Source organism: Lygodium microphyllum, chromosome 6, assembly GCF_053477565.2.
Source record: "Lygodium microphyllum isolate KBCC chromosome 6, Lygodium_microphyllum_v1.1.10, whole genome shotgun sequence".
Taxonomy (NCBI): domain Eukaryota; kingdom Viridiplantae; phylum Streptophyta; class Polypodiopsida; order Schizaeales; family Lygodiaceae; genus Lygodium; species Lygodium microphyllum.
Window position 1 is genome coordinate 11691735 of NC_141140.1, and position 25171 is coordinate 11716905.

Consider the following 25171-nt stretch of genomic DNA (forward strand, 5'->3'; position numbering starts at 1 on the left):
CCTATGGAGGAGGACGTGGTAACTCTAGAGGTAGGGGGAGCCAAAGAGGTCGTGGTGGATGGCAAAGAGGCCAAAATGCAAACAGTAATGGTGAATGCTACTACTGTGGTAAAATGGGTCATATGGCTAAAGACTGCTATAAAAAGCAGAATGACATCATGAATGGAAAATTGCAACAAGGGAATTATGCATCTTCTAGTAGACAGGGTGATGACAGAAATGAGCACTTGTTTATGGTGCAGCACATGAACAATTTTGTGACAAGTGCAGAAGAAAGCAATAATGTATGGTATGTTGACTCAGGTGCATCAAACCACATGACAGGTCATGCAGAATGGATGGAGGATGCAAGAAAAATGGAAAAAGCAGGATTTGTGGAGACTGGTGATGATACTGCACATCCTATTGTGCAGATTGAAAAAATTCCTTTGTTTATGCAGGATGGGAAAAAGAAATACATGTCCGATGTATTTCATGTCCTGAATATCACCAAGAATCTGGTTTCTATTGGTCAAATGGTTGAGCAGGGCTTGCAGGTCAGATTTAATCCTCATGGATGCTTTGTTGAGGATATGAAAAATAAAGGTCGCTTGATAGCAAAAGAAAAGAAGAAGGGTGGAATGTTTACATTGGATGTAGACATATCTGAATTGAGTGTAGCAATGTTTGCACATGGGACCAGTGTAGTTGCAGATATTGATATCTGGCATAAACGCATTGGTCATGTTAATGTACAACGACTTAAATCAATGCATGCCCAAAATATTGTTGTAGGATTGCCCAAATTCAAGGTTGTAGAAATGCATAAGGTATGTGAAGCCTGTCAGTTTGGAAAACAGGCAAGGAAACCATTTCCTAGACATGTTCAAGAGAGTGAGAAGCCATTGGAATTAATCCACTCTGATGTATGGACTACTAAAGCTGCATCTCTTGGAGGCTGTCATTATTTTGTCACTTTTATTGATGACTATAACAAAAAAGTTTGGGTGTATTTTATGAAAAAGAAAAGTGAAGTTTTTGGGCATTTCAAAACTCTTAAAGCTATGGTTGAAAAAGAAACAGGCCTGCAGATAAAATGCCTAAGGTCAGATGGAGGGGGAGAGTACCTCTCAAACGAGTTTGCAAGGTTCCTGCAGGAGCATGGCATAAAGCAGCAATATTCATGCAATCATACCCCACAACAAAATGGAATTGCAGAAAGGAAAAACAGGCATATTGGAGAGGTATCTCGTGCCATGCTCAATGAAAAAGACTTGCCAGATTTTTATTGGGCTGAAGTAGTTGCTACAGCAGTCTACATAATGAACACTACATAATGAACAGGACTCCCACTGCAGCAATACATGGAATGACTCCAGAGGAGAGGTATACTAGTAGGAAACCAGATATTTCTCATTTGAAATTTTTTGGTTGCATTGCCTATGTACATGTGCCAAATGAGTTGAGATCCAAGTTGGATCCAAAAGCTGAGAAGTGCATCTTTATTGATTACTCTCTGCAGCAAAAAGGGTATAGATGCTATAACCCTTCTACTCGTAAGTTTGCAGTGAGCAGAGATGTTGTTTTTGATGAGATGAGTAGCTGGTATAAACTAGTAAATGTGATTGATGATGTAGATGCACAAAATGGTAATGCTGCACAGAATTCACAGCAGCAGTCACAAAATATTAGTGGACCTGGAGCATCCTCTAGCAGTGGTTCACATTCTTCGCCATGGACAGGCAGATTGAGATCAGGAGAATCTTCTCAAAGTAATGCAGATAGTGGTATGCAGGTATCACGAAAAGGAAAAGAGAAGGTTGATTAGCCCATGTTTGATGTGAATGCAGGTCACTCTTGTGTGGATGGTGAATCCACTGGCTCAGAACAGAGCATTGATGATGAGCTGGGTATTCCTTCTATTGTTACACCTGGAGTAAGGAAGACCAGGGATGTTTTGAGAGCACCTGAGAGTGAACCTATTTTGCGCAGGTCTACGAGAGCTAGGTATCCTGTGGATAGGCTGAAATATGATGGATTTACAGCCATTCACTATGCATATATGGTCAAAGTGACACAGGAACCAGAACTCGCTTCTTTTGAATAAGCCATGGGAAAAGAAAAATGGGAGAAAGCCATGGATGAAGAAATGGATGCCTTGGAAGCAAATGCTACATGGGAGTTAGTACCTTTGCCTAAAGGTAAGAATGTAATTGGCTGTAAGTGGGTTTATAAGGTGAAGCACAATGCAGATGGTTCTGTGAACAGATACAAGGCAAGATTAGTAGTCAAGGGGTATGCACAAACATATGGCATTGACTATGAAGAAACATTCAGTCCGGTTGCAAGGATGGCAACTGTAAGAGCAGTCATTGCTATGGCTGCATCAAAGGGATGGTCTTTACATCAGATGGCTATAAAGAATGCCTTCTTGCATGGTGATTTGCAAGAAGAGGTCTATATGGAGCAGCCACCAGGTTATGTGCATGCTGTTCATCCTGAGTTTGTTTGCAGGTTGAAGAAAGCCTTGTATGGCTTGAAGCAAGCACCTAGAGCATGGTCTGACAAGATAGGACAGTATCTTATCACTATTGGCTTTCAGATCTCCAAGGCAGATTTCTCACTTTATGTGAGAAAAACAGAGAAAGGTATTATGCTACTTGTCATTTATGTTGATGATTTGATTATGACAGGTGACAGTGATGAAGATATCCTTCATGTGAAAATGCTATTGAAGCAGAAGTTTGAGATGAAGGATTTCAGAGAGCTGCGTTATTTCTTGGGCATTGAGGTGATTAGATCACCAAGTGGGATATAGCTCTTGCAGAGGCAGTATGGATTGTACATGCTGTCCAAATATGGGATGACAGGCTGTAAGCCTATTTCAGTTCCTTTGGAGTAGAATGTGAAGCTAAGCACAGATGCAAGTGAGCTTCTAGAAGACCCTACTATGTACAGACGCATAGTAGGAAGTTTGATTTATATGACTATTACCAGGCCAGATTTGAGCTATGTTGTTGGATTGGTAAGTCAGTTTATGCAGGCTCCAAGGAAACCACATTTGGATGCGGCTAGACGCATACTCAGGTATGTGAAGTCCACATTGCAGTATGGACTATTTTATGAGACTGGGGTTTAGATACAGTTGCATGGATACACTGATACTGATTGGGCTGGTAATATTTCTGATAGACGATCTACCAGTGGATATGTGCTCTCTTTTGGGAGTGCTGCAGTCACTTGGAGCAGCAAGAAACAGCCTACAGGTGCCTTGTCGAGCACAGTGCTGAGTACAGGGGTGCAGCAATGGCTGCATGTGAGGTAGCTTGGTTGCATAAGCTACTTTATGATATGCATCAGCCTACAGATGGGCGAGTTGTCATTTATTGTGACAACATGAGTAGTATACACTTGGCAAATAACCCAGTCTATCATGCTAGAACAAAGCACATTGAGGTGCATTATCACTATGTGCGAGAGAGGGTTTTACTAGGTCTTATTGATCTAGTTTATGTCAGCACAGAGGATCAGGTAGCTGACATATTCACGAAGGCATTGGGTGCAGAGAAGCTGCGCAAGTTCAAAGACCTGCTTGGTGTGCAGGAATTGGGATTGAGCTCGAGGGGGAGTGTTGAGATATCGAGCTCCACTCGTGATACGCCAAGGTGACCGTTGTGTGTTTATGTCATCGACTTGTCAGTTGCAGACGCGGTTGGTACACAGCCCATGAATAATAGCTACATGATAGCTATCCTTATCTACTCTAGTTCGTGGCTTAGTTAGTATGCCACCTTAGTTAGTTGAGTTTGGTTTGAGACCCATATATAGGGTTCTTCTATTTCTTTGTACTTGAGTTCTTTTGGCTTACACAACTAAGAAGAGGAAAACTGTTTTCAGCCTCCACCCTTGTGTGTATTCCTCCATTGTGCAAGCAAGAAAGCTTCAAGTGAGACTCCTTCCTTCTCTCCCACAATCTTGATAGTCCCATGTCCTTGCTCTCAATGTAAGCTGGCAATTAGATGAAAACGTCAATTGTCTATAGAACACATACGATGCTTCAGCAAATTTCAATCTAAGATCATTGATCAGGCGATCTCAGATTTTGAGCAAATGGTAAGAAAAGTGTATATCAATCATGCATTGTATTCGCAAGCTAATTGAATACCATATACAAAAACATTGGGTGTGGTTGAAAAATTTTCTATCCAGGGAGGTGACATCTCGTCCCAAGGAGGAGTGTACCCTTTGCGGCCAGTTTGTAATACAGAAGCATGAGTTAAAGCATGTTTCAATAAATCAAAGGATTTTTGTTGATTGTGTCAAACCAATTATACACAATACCCTTCTTTAAAAGTTTTGTCAAAGGTAATGCAAGTAATGAGAAATTCCTCACAAACTTTCTGTAAAAGCTAGCAAGACCTAGAAAAGAACGTAATTCATGCACATTTTTGGGTATGGGCCAATTTAAAATTGCTTCTATCTTTTTAGGGTCGACTTTAATACCTTCTGATGAAATAATATGTCCTAGATATTCAATTTCTGTTTGGAAGAATTCACTCTTTTCTCGATTAGCATATAATTGATTGTCTTTTAACAACTTAAAAACTAAAGACAAATGTTTATAATGCTCATTCTCATTTTTACTAAATACTAATATGTCATCAAAGAATATTATGACACAATGCTGATGTTTCAAAAATATGCGATTCATCATACGACTAAATGTGGCTGGTGCATTAGTTAAACCAAAAGGCATAACTAGAAATTTATAGTGTCCAAATTGTGTTCTAAATGCAGTTTTGAATATATCAGATTTATCCAATCTTACTTGATGATATCGAGATTTAAGATCTATCTTATTGAATATGGCAGATCCTTGTAGCTTATCCATAAGATCATCTACCCTAGGAATCGGGTATCTATTCTTAACAGTAATTTTATTTAGGGCACGATAATCAATGCACATGCGATAAGTATTATTTTTCTTTTTCACTAATAAGACAAGTGCACCAAATGAAAACTACTAGGTCTAATTAATCCTCTGTTAAGTAATTCCTCTATTTGATTTTGAATTTCTTTCTCTTCAATTTGGTTATGTCTATATGGTGTTTTACATAGTGGTTGTGTTCCAAGAATTAAATCTATTTTGTGATCTTCAGGACGTGAAGATGGTAATCCACGTGGTAAATCAATAGCAAAACAATCTTGAAATTGGGCAAGAAATTATGTATGTCTAGGATGCATTTGTTTTTCTTTAGCTTGAATTTCATTCACCCATATTAAATAAGATTTGCTACTTTTACGTAATGCACGTTTAGCCTGAGTATGAGTAAGCAATGGAAAATTATTAGAAGCGTGCATACCATGCAATGTGATTTGTTTTCCTTGAAAATAAATTTTAATTGAATGCGTAGAATAATCTATGTCAGGATTGTATTGATGACGCCAAGGCATTCCTAAGATAATGTCACTAGACTGCAAAGGTACAACTAAGAAATTTCTTTGTTCAGTATATTCACCAATTTTAATTTCTAAATTATGCACCTCTTATGTTCCATTATATCTCGTACCTAGAAATGCAGCCTTGATGCAATAATGTGTAGAAACAGTTTGTAAATTCAATTCTTTGACTAATTTTGCAGAAATAAAGTCATGTGTGCCCCCATCATCATGTAAAATAGTCTTTTCTTTACCATGCACAAAATATTTCATTGTTAATAAAGAATGGGGAGTTGGCATACCTGGCAAAGTATCTGAAGTAGTACCAATGTTGTCATCATCTTCCATAAAGTTTGGCATTTCCTCACGTTCTTCTTCTTCTATGGCTCCTAGATAATTGATATGGACAGGTGGCTTTTTGGTCTGACAATTGGCTGCTAGATGTCTAGGTTGATGGAATTTGTAACAAACTATGGGTTTTGCTTTGGATACATTATTGATAATGGCAAGAAGTTTAGGAATGTTGGGATTTGACTATGAGGATGGCTTAGGGTTTAGATTGGTGTTTGATGGCAAGGCAGGTGGTCGTGTCCAAGATTTACGGAATGAAGATGGAAGAAAATGACTTTGATTGAATCTTCGAAAATGTGAATTGAATTGTTTGGAACCAAAGTTACCATTAGTTGGAAATTGTTGTGGTTGCTTGTGTCGTTCGCGAATCTTGTCTTCAGTGTCATGAGCCGAGGAAATTGCATCTTCAAGGGTTGTTGGCTTGAACATATTAACTTCTGCATAGAAATGTCCAAGTAGGCCAGACATAAACTTGCGTTTATGAGTTGCTTCAGGTACATCTTTGAGCATACGTAGTTGCAGTAGAGTATTCCAGAAATGTTCATTGTATTGGGAAATAGGTTCGCGATCACTTTGTTGTAGAAGATCCCATTGCTTGATGGCTTTTTCATGGAATTGAGGAGGAAGGAAATTCTTCAAAAATTTCTTTTGGAAAGTCTCCTATGTAGTGGAGCAATCAACCCTCTTACGGACCACAGTCCACCATAAGGATGCTCAATCAACTAAATGGTTAGTGACATATTTAATTTTTTCTTTCTCAGCATATGTTTCTTCATGGAAGTAATCATCAAATTGACTGATAAAAGCAAGTACAGTCTTTCCATCGCATGATCCATTGAAAGTACGAAATTTTAAGTTTCTTTTACTTATCTTTGTTTCTTTGCGAATGGATTGGGCTTCAAGTGTTGCATCGATGGTACGTTGTATAAGATCTTCAGGTTGCGATCCATCTTGGTTAGTGGTAGATCATTGCAAATTGGCCAATTGAACTTACAAAGCTTGTCGGGCTCTTCGTTCTTCTTCGAGCTGCATCATAATCAAATCCAACTTTTGCTCCATCGTTGGTTCAGGTAAATCTCCTTCAGCCATAAGATCGTCCATGTTTTGTATGCTTCAGTTATCCTGCAAAATTCCAAAAGACCCCACACTCTCGAAATCTTATTAGTGGGATGAGCGTAGCTCAAAGGCGGGTTTACAAGGCTTGTATATTTTGTTTGAATTTTTTAGTCTTTCTCCTTTATGATTGTGGTATTCGTTGTCAAAACCGTCTTCCAAGAGAATAGTGTTGCGTAGAAACTGCATATAAACTACGTATGGCCTGCGTATGAATTTCTGTTCTTGCTAAAACTGGTTCAACAACTTTGCAAGTGTGAACAGGGACTTCTAGAGAGCAATAGACTGATTCGTGTGCTTCTGTATATGAACTGCCGCTATGGTAATGGTTGAAGATGACCTTTGTGACTTTGTTGACTTGGAGAACTTGGAAATCTTAGAGGACTTTAAAGCTTAAGTAACCAAGCTAATTTTCGTGGACTTCAGGACGTCTTCAACTGAATCGACGGCGATCAGTTTATACTAACGTCGCAAGAGGAAAATTTCGTGGAGATAAGCTTTTTAATAAGCTTATTATTAAGCTTAATAAGCTTTTTGTTAAAGCTTTGAAAGCTTTTGGCTATGGAGTTAAGTTTTACTTATCTGTATGAAGAAGACTTGTTGAAGGAAGTATCCACGTGGTCCTCCGCCTACAGAAGCTAGTCTCTCGCGATCAGAGGGTGCAGAAGGGGGTTCTTGATTGTCAGGAATACGCTGGTATCAACTGTTCTTGACGAAACTGACTGTAGAGCTCGATCGTTCTAAGAGCTCCGCCTTCGCGTGAGATGGTAAGCGATTGGAAGTCTCGATCTCAGCTTCGCTCTGATACCATTGGTGCACAGATCGGTTGTCGTATGCGCGTGTAGTGAGCAGTAGAAGGTCCCCAAGAACAAAAGAACTCTACTTTTTACACAAAAATCAATGAAGAAAGCTTGCATGACATGAACAAGAGACCAATTAGGTGCAATATCCCCCCATGCCTTGTGTGAGTGCTCCATGAAGTATGTATTTAATATATTATTCATCTTCAAGCTCAAAATAATAGCCCAAATTACAAAATAGCACGCTTTAGCTTTTGAATTTGCTTTTGTGCCAATAAAGAATTAAAGCTAATGGGCGCCCAAGAAGTCAGGCGGTACCCAAATACAATGTCCAATACAAGTATTTAAATCGTGCGCCCATGCGCATAAATTTTTTTTAAATAAATATCAAGCTCTTTGATAAATAAGCGCGACAAAATATAGGCGCCATGCCTAAGATACACACCCATAAAAAATTGACGATAATTTGAATACACGCTATACTCCAATGCTTCCCACTTCCACCATTGATTGCTCTACACATCAACTGAAGCATTCACAATTGTTAGAAAAATAATACAATTAAACCAACAAAAGTGAATACCTATTTAAATATTGTAGAATCACTCGCTATGGAATCACCCATGTACACATAAAATTAACAAAACGCCCAAAAAAGATAGGCGTCCCCATCGACTTCTCGCACAAAGAATCCACTTTGTGTATAAGCCCCAATAATAATAAAATTTTACAGAATCTACCGCAAAACCTCACAGAATCCATCGTGGAATATGCCTCCTAGCATCAGGCAACCTTGTAAGTCACTCATATTTCTTGTCCGTAGTTACTAAGTTTAATTAAAATGCATTATTGTATGGTGGAATGATGTGTAGTTGTTTCTTTTTTGCAGAGTCCGTTGGATGCTCCTTTACAATGGGACGAGGTTTCAGATGGCAAGGATCTATAGGTCGCCCTTGGATCCCTGGAACTCACATACTCTTCTTTTTTGGTCACGTGATCTGTGTAGACATTTTCTATGTAGTAGTAGTATCTTGCCATGATTGTACCGGTCGCTTTCATTACGTGATCATATATTTATTTCATGTATCAATGTTATGATTTAAGTACACTTTTCCTTTATTTACACAAGCATTGTACACATTACTGAAACTATTTTGTATGGCCCAAATAAAGCACATAGTGCTATATGTGGCAGAGCAACTTGATGCCTTGCCATAAAATTTTTTCCCCTATTACCATCACTATTAGCGTCGCAGATTTATTGCACGCATTGCTATTAGCATCACAAAATAGGTCGCAAAGTGTCGTTATCAGTGTCGCTATTTGGAATGGTATCAGCGTCACTATTTGGAAAATGTTCATAAAGAAATTTGTCCCCATCATCACAAAAAATGTCGTTATTGGCAATGCCATAAAACAGTCGGTATTAGCTTCGTTATCAACGTCGCTATTTGTGTCGTCCGACGTCACTGATATCGACGCAAATAGCGACGTTGATAACGACACTAATACCGATTGTTCTATGGCGTCGCCAATAACGACGTTTTTTGCGACGACGGGGGAAATTTTCTTTATGAACATTTTCGTCACTTTTAACGTCGGTATAAGGCCTATATCTTGTAGTGAATGCAAAGATACAGAGCTGTCTTGAAAATTCTCTCCCTCAACATCAAGAGTTGCTAGCAATTCCTCTTTATAACCTATGAAATTTTTATCATTTTGACCCCATGCTGCAAGGATTTCCAATCAAAAATCTTCTCTAAGATAAAAAAGATGTTGAATGTCATTTAGCAATATATATCTCTTTTTGTTGATGAGATAACTTGGAAATGTTGGGACACATTCAAGAGGACTTGCTTCAACCTCTACACTCAACTCTATCTCATTTTCTCACTATCAAACAAAGCAGCATCAAATCCCTACACTAATAAGTTTTCAATATCCTCCTGATACATTTCCTCATTCTCTTCAACTTCTTTGTCTTTACATGCAATATTCTCTATTTTCTTCTCTTGTATTATATCTGAAGAACAACTATCCATATATTGAAGATATAAAAGAAATCCAACATCCTTCTATACAAGAAGACATTGATGTTGATCTTGATGAAAAGGGCAATCTACTTTCTAGTTCTTGAATTCGTTATCAAGGCTAGACCTTGTTTGCAAAGTTTTTCTAGCAGCATTGGTAGCTTCCATTACATCGCTATAATGGATAAATCCCTCAATCTCTAGGCCTTCCATATGTCTATCATAAAACTCTCTAAAATCCTTCCAGATCCTTCAAGAGCGCTTGCAAATCAAAGGGAACATTGAGCATATATGTGATGTAAACAAATCTAGATGAATTTTCAATTGCATGAAGAAAATCAAAGAGCTTTTCATCATAGGTATCCTCTAGATCCTCCTCCTCCATTCCCTCTAAAGAAAACTTCCTTTTAGTCATCTTGATCACTCACAAAACAAAATCTAGAAAACAAAAAATTAAAATTAGGTGCATGATATACCAACTCACATGTGCTCGCTCACATCTAGAAGACTAAAGAAAGATTGCTTAAAAAATTAAGTCAAAACCTACAAGGCATTTCTTTTAACTTTTGACAAATTTAAAGTATTTGTTATATTAGAGACTTAACAATACAAGATGAATGAAGTGAATTCACCCTTTATGCAACAGAGAAAGCATGAAATTTCGTGTCTCATTGATCAAAATTTGTTTTACATTCACGACTCATAAAACACAAAAATAATGATCCAAACCACTTCACAGTTCATAAAATCGTGTTTCACATGTTCCTTTAACCAAAAAACTTGACGAATTCGCATTTAAAACATCCAAAAACTTTGTTCAAACCAATGCATCTAGAACATCAAAACCCCATCGTTTTTAATGGACGTCACTTCCTTATACATCATGTTGCCCACTCAAATCCATTCTTCCAATGCCTATTATGTTCTCTCTCAAGGTGAGCTCCTGATAATCTCAATATGCATATTGTAGGTGATAACCCTCATATATCTTAGTGTTGCTCAAGTGAATGCACTATTCTTCTCAGATAGTGTAATGGAGGCTAGTTACGTGTGTGTGGAGATACAACTAATGTCTCCACTAATATGCAATGCCATCAATTGTTAGAATATCAAGCTCATAGTATGTATGACCGACATTAGCTATGTCCAGCTGTATCAGCAAGTGTGGGACATTAAATAAGTCGGTAGTCTTAGACCCAGTGTGAATGGTCGTACGGACCTTAGTACTTGTACACACTTATGTTATGTTATGAGTCTATGGAAAAAATGAAATATGATGAACGACCTGAATGTCAAGCAGCAACTCCATAACCTTGTCTCTCCCCCTCTCTCTTCCAACATGGTATCAGAGCCATCATGGATGGGCTCTTGAAGTCATGAAGCTGCGAGAAAGACCTGCAGCTTGAGGACTCAGGGTAGAGGTTGAAGAGAAGCAGGCTGTCGTTGTGCAGGCTGTCATTGTTTCTGCAGAGAGGTATGTGTTGAATGCATCTTCAGTATACTTGAAGGAGAGTGTGTCAAGACCTGTCTGGAGCTTTGTAAAGGCTTGGTTGGTCATCGTTGAGTGGATCTACAGTAAAGGTGTCATCAGTGTGAAGCAGGAGAAGCTTAGAACAGTCCATGCAAACTATGCCAGTTTGCTGATCTGCATATACTGGCTGAATAAGCACATTTGAATGAAATGGAGCACTTAAATGCTTGCTGAATCATCACTGGAAGATGGTTTATTGTCCTGGAATGCTAACCCATGATGTAGAGCTCATTTATGAGCTGTGACAGTTGATTATAGATCTGAAAACAGTGAAGACCTGCTGTAAATGAAGGCTATCCTGCTGCTACTGAAGACATAAATCACTATTCGAGTGATTCAGAGCTTGTATGCTTGCTTGGGAAGACATATTAATGATCCGACATGTCATTTCTTGGTCCGGAGTTGATAAATGAGCTAGAATACTGAAGTACAGATCTAAATTTGAAGACAGGTTGCTATAAACTGAAACAGGGCAGCATACACTGATCACTCTCTGAAGATTTGAAGCCATTTGATGAGCATTTTGAGCTCTACTGAAGTGAGGGCGCATTTAGGAAGCATATGTACTGAGTTTGATGCATTTGGATTGCATTTCACTGATAAAATATTCAGATCTGAAATCTTATGACAGGCTGAAAACTGTCATAAATCTGTCATCATCATGTACTCATTGCCTTGAAGAAATACATGCCTTTTGTTACCTACAGGGAGTTGTATGGTACGGGATATGATTGTTGAATGCTATGAGCATTGAGATGAGCATTGAAGGCTCTTAAAAACTGAAATCTGAATCAGAGAACAAATGCTTTGACAGTGTATTGGTTGGTCATAAACAGTCCATGTACTTTTTGACATTACTTCTTGAAGACAGAGAGTCTACGAATGCCCGTATGGTCATGTATTGACATGTACACACAGTGGCATATGTATGAAGTGGCTTGAGGATCTCTTGGGCTGAAATACATCTTGGTTTGACAATTTATTGGCTGTATACAATCTGTGAACAGATTTATGTCACTTGTACTTGCTGGATATGCACTGTTTTGTGCCCGTATGACTATGTCTAGTTGCCTACATATACTAGCAGATGTCTGGGAAAGTTTGGAGCATGTATGACATGTTTTAAAGTGGTTTTTGATAGTAAATTCACTATTGGTTAAACTGAAAAATTACAGGTTTCAAACTGCGTATTCTCTTTACTGCAATAAGTCTGCATGACATAGAGATACAATACCTACAAAGTCTATGTACTGACTGATGTACCTACGGGTTATACCACATGTTTGTGGATGTTTTTGAGGTTGTAAAGGGCCGAAATACCCTGGTTTTTTGCAGAGAATAGTTGCAGAAAACTGTCATAAACATTCAGGACTGAGGTTGGTCAGAGTGACTTGTTGGCTTAGGCAGTGACTAAATAGTGTCTGGCACAACATGGCAAATGCAGAAAGGACTAACAACATAACCCAGATAGTGGGGGAAAAGCTTGACAGTAACAATTATGCCATATGGAAGTTCGGCATGGAGAACTTCTTAATAGGGAAAGGCTATTGGGAGTTGGTGATTGGAGCGAAAGCTGAACCTGAGCTCCCAGATCGACCTACGGCTGATCAGAGACGATTACACTGAGCTTGGATAGAAAGAGCTCATAGAGTCTTGCACTAGCTCTCTTTATGTATCTCAGATGCCATGGTAATGCAGATAATGAACTGCAGCTCTCCTAAGGATGCATGGGACCTTTTGGTCAAGTATTATGGCACAACCACAAGTGCCAGGAAGATCCAGTTGAAGCAAAAGTTCAACAACATGGAGAGGAAGAGCAGATCTATACAGGATTATGTCACAGAGGTTAAGACCATTGCGGATCAGTTGGCATCTATTCGTTCATAGGTTGAAGATGAAGACATGGTTGCTGTGACCTTGAATGGCTTGGGGCCCGAGTATAAGTCTTTTGACACTTCTGTGTCTATGCGGGCTGAAATGCCTGATTTCAATGAGCTAGTTGCATTGCTTATCCATGAAGAGGTTAAGCTTGGTTTGGCTGCAGGATCTAGCAATTCTAAAAACAAGGATGCAGTTTTCTATTCCAATCAACGCGGCCGTGGGAACCATGGTGGAGGCTATGGATCTGGCAGAGGAGCCAGAAAAATGCATCCTATGGCAATAACAATCAGCAGGTTTCGAATGCAAGAAGTGGTGGAAACTTTAGAGGCAGGGGGAGATCTAGCCCTAGAGGTAGAGGCTCCTAGCAACAGTAGCATCCATCTGACAATCCGAACAAGGATAAGGATTGTCATTACTATGGAAAGTATGGGCATATTGCCAAGGATTGCTGGAAGAAGTAGGGCAATCAGACAGGAAAACAACATGGGCATTTTGCTACATCTAGTCAGGCAGATGATACTTCATGAGATAGATTGTTTGCCATGCAGTATGTAAAAGATAGAGTTGCTAAAAAATCCACTGATGATGCAGTCTGGTATATTGATTCAGGGGCATCGAACCACATGACTCCTAATGGTGACTGGTTTACAGATATGGTGCCTGAAAGGCATGGCTATGTATGCACACGGGATGACACACAGCATAGCATTGAGCATAAAGGCAAAGTTCCTTTGGTAATTCATGATGGCAGGAAGAAGCACTTACATGATGTACTGCATGTCCCGTCAATTACTAAAAATTTATTGTCTGTGGGCCAGATGATCGAGCAAAACTTGCAGGTTAGGTTTAATAAGCATGGGTGCTTTATTGAGGAGTTTGGTAATGGCTGCAAATTGATTGCTCGCGGTCACAAGAATGGCAGAATGTTTACTCTTGATGCTACCTTGTCAGAGCTAAATTCAGCCATGTTTGCCCATGGTTTTGACACTATCAGAGACTTCGAAATTTGGCACAAGAGAGTGGGGCATGTAAATTTGCAAAGGCTGCAAATTATGCAGAAAAAACAGCTTGTTATAGGTCTACCCAAGTTCCAATATTCAGATATTGGTCATGTATGCGATGATTGCCAGTTTGATAAGCAGTCAATGTTGCCATTTGTCAGGCATGTAAGGCAGAGTACACGTCCGTTACAGTTAGTGCACTCTGATGTTTGGGGGCCAGCCCATAATGCATCTATGGGAGGCTCTAGATATTATGTTACATTCATTGATGATTACAATCGCTATACTTGGGTTTACATTCTGAAGACAAAGGATCAAGTGTTTGCTGTTTTTCAGCAGTTTAAAAAGCAAGTTGAAAAGGGATTTGAATGTTTAAAAAGTAGGTTGAAAAGGGATTTGACTGTTGTATCTCTTGCTTGAGGTCAGATAGCGGTGGGGAGTATGTGTCAAATGAGTTTTACAACTTTTTGGTTGAAAATGGCATACGTAGGCAGCTTACCTGCAGCTACACTCCTCAGCAAAATTGGGTAGCTAAAAGGAAGAACAGGGTCTTGATGGAAGTTGCTTATGCCATGATGAATGAGAAGAAGATGCCACTCTATTATTGGGATGAGGCTGTTATGACAGCCATGTATATCTTGAATCGAACTTCCATTGCAGGTATTCATGAGATGACACCATTTGAGAAGTTGTATGGCTATAAGCCGGATGTAAGTCACATGAAAGTCTTTGGCTGTCTTGCTTATGTGCATATTCTAGATGAAAAAAGAAAGAAGATGGATCCAAAAGTGCATAAGTGTGTCTTCATTGGATATTCGCAGGAGAAGAAGGCATACAAATGTTATGATCCTGCTAAGGGGTATGCCCAACAGTATGGACTTGATTGTGAGGAAACATTCAGCCCTGTTGCCAAGATGGCAACCATACGCACTGTGATTGCCTTGGCTGCTGCTAGAGGCTAGAAATTACAGCAGATGGAAGTTAAGAATGCATTTCTTAACGGTGACTTAGCAAAGGATGTCTATATGGTTCAACCAGAAGGGTATGTTCACCCGGATTTTCAGCATTATGTATGTAAGCTAAAAAAGGCACTGTATAGGCTGAAGCAGGCTCCGAGAGCTTGGCATGCTAGGATCAGTAACTACTTGTGCAGAGGTTGGGTTTTACTATTGGTAGGGCTGATCACAGTCTGTTTACTAAAAAGATTGCATTCCATATATATAGTATAAAAAAAGTATCAGCTTTCCTAGATTACATACCCCTTGGTTTTATAAATGTTGATCCACATTGAGAGCATGAGAAGTCCCAAGCTATAGGTTTAGTATGCTCATCTCTTTGGGAATTAATTCAATGAGAATTATACTTCAACTCTTGAAATGATTTTATAAAGTTAGCACTATGTGTCGTATGTGCTTTATGTTTGGGCAGTGCATCTTGGGGCTAATCCCCGAGGTGTAAGAGAGCTGTGTAGTGGGCCACGACACTCAGCTAATGGATGCTCCATGTGTATGTTCTACAAGGTGCTAGGCACCGTAATGTTTAGGTACTTCTTGTGTGAGGACTTGAGAAGGGATCCATTGGACTATAAATGGTATAAATGTGTATATAAGTTAGATTAGAGAGTGTATCCTCTATACGCTCCTCACAGTGAGGTCGTGGGGTAGTTTGGTTGACTATAGAGGCCAGACTAGAGCCTTAGAGCCAATGTTGGGCCCATTTTTTGTCCCAGCAATTGATGCATTTTCCATGAGCCACTAATAAGTGGCGGTTTTTGAATGTTGGTCGATAGGGACCAGTTGATTAGTGTATGCCAAAAGATAGTGAAATAGATCCAAAAGACTATCAAGCCAAGATCTAGAAGTAAGAAAGAGATAAAAGAGCTAGATGGTAGGTTGAAATCATTAGGAGGTATTCTCCTCAATGATAGAGAAGCCCGATATTCCTACGAGGGAGGGGTCTTAGTGACCCTAGTTTTACAAGCAGTTCTTTAGGAGGAGGACTGAGCTCTAGTACTTCCCCTCTCCTAGTAAGTTATCCCACTTTGAGTGGGATAGTAGTTCCACTAGTTTGGAGACCATTAGCAAATTTGGCTATCTGCATGGTGTAACCTATTGCAATTCTTGGCACCGACGCTAGATCTACTAGCCTTAGGATTCCCTCTACACATTTTCAATGGATTAGTAGAGGAAGATGCAAAGTTCCACATTAGTAAGTTCCAAAAGTTAATGTTCAACTGTCAAATTCAAGATGACGAGCATTTGATGATGTTCTTTAATATGACTCTGAAAAGGAAGAGTTGTAGTATGGTATCGCAAACTAGAAGCTAGAGCCATAACTATAATTGATCAATTTTTTGCGGCTTTCGAAGAGAGTTTGCCCCTAAAGAGAGGAAGTCTGTATTGGCTACATGCTCTCAATGTAACACATCGAGAACCTTATGAGAGTGTTTGAGTGTATGCCATGAAACTCAAAGAAGTGTTTCATAAATTGCAAACCTATATTCCCATCCTAGCTTTGAGCATGGTGTGAGGTCTTTTCTAAACAATTCTTGTTCGTTGGATGTTCTAAGAATATGTACATTCGTCAATAATGCCATGTCTAGCCACTTAACTTGTGGGTATGCAAGACATATGATCTATCATATAGTACCGTTTGCCCATGGATATTACCATAGAGAAGCTGAATTCCAAAAGAAAAAAGTAACCATTGAGCAATGCGTCCTGTTGCGCAGGGTTTGTTCACAAGATAAAGCAATGCTTGATGATCCATGAAGAAGATAAAGGGTGTTGCTAGAAGATAGTGTCTAAACTTTTTTATAGCAAACACCATGGCTAATCCTTCCCTCTCTGTTGTGGAATGGTTCATTTCTGTATTAGTGAGTTTTCAACTAGCAAAGCTCACTAGATAATCAAGGTTATGCTCACCAAGTTGGCACAACACTACCCCCACAGTGAACTTTGATGCATCAATATGCACCTGGAAGGTAATGGACCAATCTAGGGCTCTTAAGATAGGAGCTCAAGTTAGAGCATGTTTAAGCCTTTTATAGGCTTTCTGACATTCTTCGGTCCAATCCAATACTATCAATAGCTTGCACAAAGGTCTCGCAATCAATGTATGGTTCAGCATAAACAGTTGGTAGTAGTACCATGTGTGGACTAACAAGCATTGAGCTCCCTTGAAGTTGGTTAAAGGGGAAAGGTCTAGAATTATCTTGACTTTTGAGGAGTCTATGCCTATCCCATTCCTTGATACAACATGCCCTAAAATACAACCATATTTCATCCAAAACTGGTGCCTTAAGGGGTTCAGTGAGAGACCATATTAGCTACATTATTCAAAGACTATTCGTAGCTTTTCTAAGTGCTCTTCCTAGTTGGTGTGGATACAAAAGCCATCAATGAATACCTCCAACTATTTTTTGAGCATGTCCTTGAAGATGGCACACATGAGGCTCTAGAAGGTAGCAAGGGTCTTGGTCAATCCAACTGGCATGACTACGTTGGCAAACACCCCCCATTCGGTGGCAAATGACATCTTGTGGCTATTGTCTGGATGGACTTCCACTTCGTTATAGCTTGAGAAGCCATCCAAAAAACTATAGGCTTCCTTGCCTACCACTCTTTCTAGCATGCGCTTAGTATATGGTAATCGGTAGCTATCTCTCTTTGTAGTTGCATTGAACTTTTTATAGTTTATGCACCCTCGAATCATCCCATTCTTTTTCAAGACTACCACTATGAGTGATACCCAATCCGTGTGCTCTATCTTGTAAATGAAGCTTGCATTTTGTAGCTTATCAATTTGTTCCTTTATTGCATGTGCATGCTTAGGATTCATTGCGTATGGTCATTGCTTAATTGGTACTACATCAGGGGTCATGGGAATATTATGAGTCATGATATTTGGATCTATTCCTTTCATCTCATCTAAGGACCATGAAAACACTTGGAGAATTTCCTTAAGAGATTTATAAGATTAGTCTCTTTCTCCTTAGTTAGGTCATCCGCTATGTACACAGTGTTGGAGTGTTTGGGATCGAAAGTCTAATGCAGGGGTAAGAGACAATAGGGTGAAGGGAGAGCAATAGATGAAAGAGAAGGGGTTTGAAGAAATAGAATATGTATAAGAAAAATTATAGAGGTGAAACCCATTAGTTTATTTCAGCATCCTGTTATACATGGTAGACATCAACTCATAATCATAGCTCATAACCAAATACATCCAAATAAGGGTGGAACAAAGCCCATGTCACACTTAGACAATAGCTCAGCTCATAGAAAAATACATAAGGTAATCCATGATCATAATCCATGATCCATGTTGGTGCCATTCATTGAGTGCTATAGGTAATCACCTCAAAAGGACATGTAAACTTCAAACTAATAGTGGTAGAAGCCACTACAACCAAGACACAAAATCAAAATCTCCTATCAATCCATGTCAAGGCTAAAGAAGCTCTTCAGCCCTATCAATAACAATGTATTCCATCCCTCAATCAAGGCTCCAAAATGCATACAAATCCAATCATAAGCCTCTTTAATGAATGCCCAAGGTCTCCCTATTGTTTAGGGACCATATCCAATACATATATTCACTTAGATCACTTACAAGCTCTCCCAAATTGAGTGGCTAAGGGCTGCCCTATTTATGATAGTTTTGAACAATCCAAATAGCCCTTAGATCAAGAAAAATCACACCTTTGGTCATCCAAAGTGGTATACTAGATCCTCGGAGCAAGAATCAAGCTCTAAGCATCAAGAAAAGCCATGAGAATGAAGATGAAGCAAGAAGAGACCTTGCTGGTCATGGATTCTTTGTTCTTCCTTGTTGAGGATAGCACCATAGCTCTCTTCCTATCTCCCCAAAATGCATGGCAAAGACACACTTTGCCTTCCTCTCATTAATCTTGGTCATTCCTCTTGAGTTGATCTTCAATTGCATGCCTTGGAAGCTCCTCCTATGGTTGAGTTGTGCCAGCACTCTTCCTATAGCCCACACTAGTGATTTGCGGTGCATTTCATATTGAAGGCCCTACTCTTCACCTACATAGCTCCTAAGTTTTATAAAGCATACTTAAGTTACCTAAGTCATCAACAAAGACATATACCATGTCCCGTGCTCAAACCAAGTAGACTTGTTGAACTAAGTGACATCCAAGCAAAATGAACTTAAAGAGTCATTGCTTTATTTCCTATAACCTATCCTGAAGCTCCTATAGACCAAGTATGCAGATCTATATGATCCACAATATCTCCATTTTTTTACATTGTAAATATAAAATCCCATGACATTCACCCCCTCCTAACTTGCACATCCTTCTAAAGTTTTATGGATCTGCAATGTTAGAAGAAGAATCCTCTACCATGTCAATGTCTTCATATTCTACCTCTTCTTCTTCCATATTCTCATGTTCATGCTTAGTATCCAACTCTTGCAACTCATATGTTGAAGACTCCCTACATTTAAAGAGCTTGATACTTTTTGCAGCCATTGGAATTCTTAGAGCTGTCCCATCCATCTCATTTAATGCATTAGTATCGTTGTAAAAAATAAACCTTACCATATATGGACCAAACCATCAATTTGCCATCTTCCAACTCACACTATGCTCATTCTCCAAGCTGCTATGATAAACGAGCACCCAATCCCCTTCCTGTATAGCTCGTGGTCAAAGTATGTGTCACTTGTCGAATTTTCTAATGCATAGGACAAGCAACTCTTTTCTATTCGAACCCTCTTCCCATGGTAGAACAGTCCAAGTAGCAATATTCTCATTAATAGACATGATTGGCTGTCGTCCATACATTAATTCAGCTCTCATATACCCTGTAACTGCAGTATGAGTGGTCCTATCAGCCCATAAAGCAAAGGGTAACATTCTTGGCCATTCTTTCATCCTACCCTTGCATGACTTTGCTAATGCCTTAATGATAGGTTGATGACCTCTTTTACTTTTGCCATTTGCTTCAAGATTGTAGGCTGAAGTTAAATCCAGCTTGATACCGGATCATGAAAAGAAGTCACAAGCCTCATTTTCATCCAATTCTCCTCTATCTACAACCGCTTTACCAACACAACGATACTTGTAAAAGATGGCTTCCAATAAGAACGTGCAAACTGCTTGACTAGTCTTTGTACTAAGAGCTTGACCTTCCACTTGATTTGTCAAGTCTTCTCATGCAACCACAATATATCGTGCAAGCACAATATATCTTATATTCCATAAACCTATAGGTATATTAACCAAATCAACTACCCATTTGTAATGCATAGACAATGGACAGGTCGGTTGCAACCCATCTCTATGCTTTACCATGGAATACATCTGACAGACTTTGCATGATTCCACATAATGCTTCACATCTTTATACATGTTCTGCCACCACCAATGCTTCTCTTTGATCTTGGCAAATGTGCCCCAAACTCCTCTATATCCAACCCATAAGCTTTCATGAAACTCTTGCATCACCTATTGTTGAGAAACCCTATCTCCCAATACACATACTAGAGATCCTCTCTTTTTCTTTGCATGCTTTCATAAATATCCATCTGTCAAGAAAAACCCATAAGATTTTCTTTTAATCCTTTTGAATTCTGCTTCACACCACTTAGTCTTTTTTGTCACGAGGTTGAGATACTGGCCTGTTTTTAGCCAATCATCCTCATACAACTCTTCCAAAAATTGTGTTCTCACTAAAGCAAAACACTAATGATGCTTTCTAACTACTGCCTATCACTTCTCCATGGTTGTAAGATCTTTTCTTACACTAAAATTCCTATTACAACAATTGTACATGCTGTATTTGATGTTATGATAGTTGCACATGCATTTATGATAGTTGTATTTGTTTTTAGATCTATACCTGCAATAACAACAGCTGCATACTCATCCCTTGTTGTCATAAAGTCTTTTTCAGCACCTATCATATCATCCTCTTTATCTTCCATCAGCTCTTCTTCATCTTCAAACCTTGGTCATGAAAGCATGTCAGTCACAAGGTTTTGTCATTCATTGAGAACTTTTGCCATTCATTGAGAACTTTTGCTCCATACCAAATGGCATACCTATTCCCATCAAGATCATCTTGACCCACTGCCCAACCAATGCCAATTGGACTTATATCCATGGTGAGAATAATAAGCTATCCATTCTCATAATTTTCTCTGTTTAGTGTTGGGACTGAAATCAATAAGCTCTTTAACTTCTGAACTGCCTTGGTATGTTGTTTACCGCACCAAAACTTTTGCCCTTTTTTCAAGAGCTGATATAAACTCTCAGCCACATGAGCAAAATGTAGAATCCATATCAAGTAAAAGACACATGCACCCAAAAATCTTCTCACCTCGAATACATTCAAACATGTCTCCCGCATCCTGCTTATGGGATCAATCTTCAGTGGTGAGGGCTTTTTTCCATATGGTCCACACATGTGCCCAACAACCAATACTTCCTCCACTCCTAAAATTGACTTTTCTCCTGACAGAGTCAAATACGATTCTTCAAGATGGCTTAAAATCCTATCACAATCAGCAATAAGATTAGCCACAAATCTTCTACATTGCTGCTCATTCAACTCTTCATTCTTCTCGTGGATATCACATCCTTTGATTGTCACATCATCAAGAAAGGGTAAGGTCAACTCAGGAATATACTCCCTCAAAACTTTATGCATAGCATTCATCATATGCGCCATTGAATTGGTTGCTCCCTGTGGAAGTATACACATGCTAATCAATCCATGTGGCATCTTCATGGTAGTGATATCCCAGCTTTCCAAATGCAAGTTGGAACTAATCATATCCTGAATATAAATCACCCATAGAGTAAATTGCCTTGCCTACAAATGCTTCTACAAATTCATCCACTATTAGGCCTGATCCAACATTCCTTATGGTGACTTTATTAATTGGTTGTAAATCTTGTATAAACCTTAAAGCACCATTCTTCTTTGGAATAATAAACCACCTATTTAAATATGGGTTTGAAGAGGGCTCCAAAATCTGCATCCTGATCTTCTCGTTGAAAAGCGCCAACAGATTAGGCAAATATGCTAGAGGCACTATAATAGGCTTTAAATTCCATGGCACATGAGGTACTATAAAGATCACAATAGGTGCAACTATGGTCAGATCAACACATCAAATTTCATTTGGCTGAAACACAAAGGCTTTCCCATGCATTGCCAACATCTGCAAGAAACAAGCTATTTCTGCAAGAAAAAGAAATTTTGTATCACCAATTTGCAGTTTTTGTAAAGTTTCAGTTGTAAATTTGCATCTTGCTCCATGTGCATCCCACAAACTAGGTTGTTGAGACATTTTTTCAGCCAACCCATCACTTTCAGGTAGTAAAAGCAAAGCCACAAGCTTAACCTTCTTTGCAATAGTTTTGTACTTTGTATCCACCCTTGCTTTAGCCTTGTTTTGCAACCCATAACATTCATGCTCAACAAAATCTTGAATGACTTCATAGATCTTTGAGGTATCAACACAAATAACCTCTTTTTAGCCTTGTATTTAGCATTAATTTCTCTAGAAATTTCAACCATTGTATCAACATCAACCAGCCTTGAAAACAACCCTGAAATACCTTCATTTGCACCGTCAAACCATATGTCTTTGGCTCTCTTCCAACCCAACCTATATATTTCTTTTCAGCCCTGCACATGATTGAAATATTCTTAAAATTGGCAAGACTACATGTTGTCCATTCCTACAATCTAGACACAAACATAGTTTCCTCCTTTCTTGGAGGTATAATTATCTTCCTAGAGGCACTGCCATAGCCTCCACTTACAACAGTGCTGTCTAAAACCCTTAAACTCTCATGCATTAGGTGGCATGGGATTATCCTACAGCCTATCCTGATTGTGGGGATGATTCATAAAAATAGTGAGAAAGTGTACCACCTTTGCATTGTCTTTACTCCAAACTTGAGCATATGAAGAACCATCATCTAAGGATTTTGTTTCCAGCCTTGATTCTGAAATATAGAGCTACCCGAAGATCACTGGATAACTACATGAATCCTACACAAAAAAATGATATTCATCCCTAACATCTCCAATAGTCACAAGTACATTTGGGCAAGTTGCATAAAGATCCCTTGATGAATTGTTTATTGCTTGTATGCACCATCTCAGATCTACATCAATTGGCCAACCTCCATTCTCATATAAGTTGTATTCCATAACATTGATTTTGGATCCATGATCCAAGAGAGTTATGCAAGGCATCTCTCTTTCTCCCATTTTAACAATTGTCTCTATTGTAGCATGAGCCCAATGCGTTCATGAAAAATGACTACTTGGAATAAAACGAGCATCTTCTTCTTCATGTACTTGTTAATGGACATCCCCTTTACACATATCCTTCTCTCTATGCTTACCACTGCTCACAATACCATTTTTGGCCACAAGCTCAATATCTACATTCTCATTCAGTCCATTTTAAACTTTAACATATCAATGATTGCATCATGAAATTCATGCTTTGCAATTCCAATAACTTCCCCAAGTGTGAATTCCACTCTACTACCAAGTATGCATTCTTACAAGACTTTTGAAAGGTTTGTAGCAGTCTCAAGATTCGATTTCAGCTTATAACTGGGCTGCTTGCCTCTTTTTTCCTCTTCTTATTTCTTCTCTTGAGATGCATCCTCCATAACATGTTCATGTATGGCTTTTTTAGCCTCTTTCTATTGCTTCGTTTTACTTCGTGTTATGCGTTTAGAAGGACCTAAAGATGAAGGACCAGTAGTGTCCTCTTCTCTTCTTCTCTTTTATTCCACAAGAGCTTCTTGATTATTAACTTTAGCCAAATGAGCATAGGCTAAAAATGAATCCACATATGCACTCCATCTTGTTCTCCCTTGTATAATCTGACTAGCATTAGCCAATTCAGTCTTTGATGTTTTTCCCTTTTCCATGCAATCCAATGCTTGCATCCAAATGTAAGATTTTGCTCCAGCCATACATCCTTTACAAGCTTCATCGGCCCTTTCAATTCTCAAACCATATGTGGTTGCATCTATGGCTACAAATGTTGTCCTTGCAGCCATCTCTTCCAACCTCTTCTGCATACCACCATTTCAAAATTTTGGCTCTATTGAAAGACCAATTTTTGTTGCATGTATTTTCTATCTTTCCAAAAGACTAACTTTTTCACTTCTTCTGCCTCATGGTAGGCTACACAATCTTGCTTATCATGATGTAAACTGTCACACAAAATGCATCTCCTCTTGTATCCCTCTCTATACGGCCTTTGGGTTGTTGCCCAACCCTTCTCTTCTACCTTGATATCCAATTTTTTGACATTTGCATTGATTTCGGTCAAATTCAGCCTCAAATCACACATGCCCTTGATTAATTCATCCATAGCATCACCTTTAAGTGCCAGGCCAACATGTATAGCCAACTATTCCACCATAGCTACATGTGCTTTGGTTGCAATTTCAGCCCCCTTGTGAGCACTGACAGGTGTGGTGCCTATACCCCATCTTAATTTCATCCGTTATCTCTTTACCAACATATGCACTATCTTAGCTACATCAGCGCAGTCAGAACTGTCATTGCTTTGGTAGCATGCAAAGGTTGGAAATTATGGCAAATGGACGTCAAGAATGATTTCTTGAACGACGATTTGGTTGAGGAAGTATATATGGAGCAGCCTGAAGGCTATGTTCACCCGGACTTTCCTACACATGTATGTAAGCTGAAAAAAGCTTTATATGGGCATGAAAAAAGGCACCTAGAGCATGGAATGCTTGGATCAGCAATTATTTACAGTAACATGGATTTAGATTGGGTGATGTAGATCACAGTCTATTCATGAAGAAGACAGATCATGGATATGTGTTTCTAGTGGTTTATGTAGAATTAAATCATGTATATAGGCTGAATTCAAAGTCAAAGAACTTGGTGAGCTAAAGTATTTTCTTGGGATTGAGGTAGTCTCTACGCCTCAAGGTATATGGCTGCTACAGAAGCAGTATGCTCATGACATGTTACAGAAGTATGGTATTGTTGAATGCAAGCCTATGGA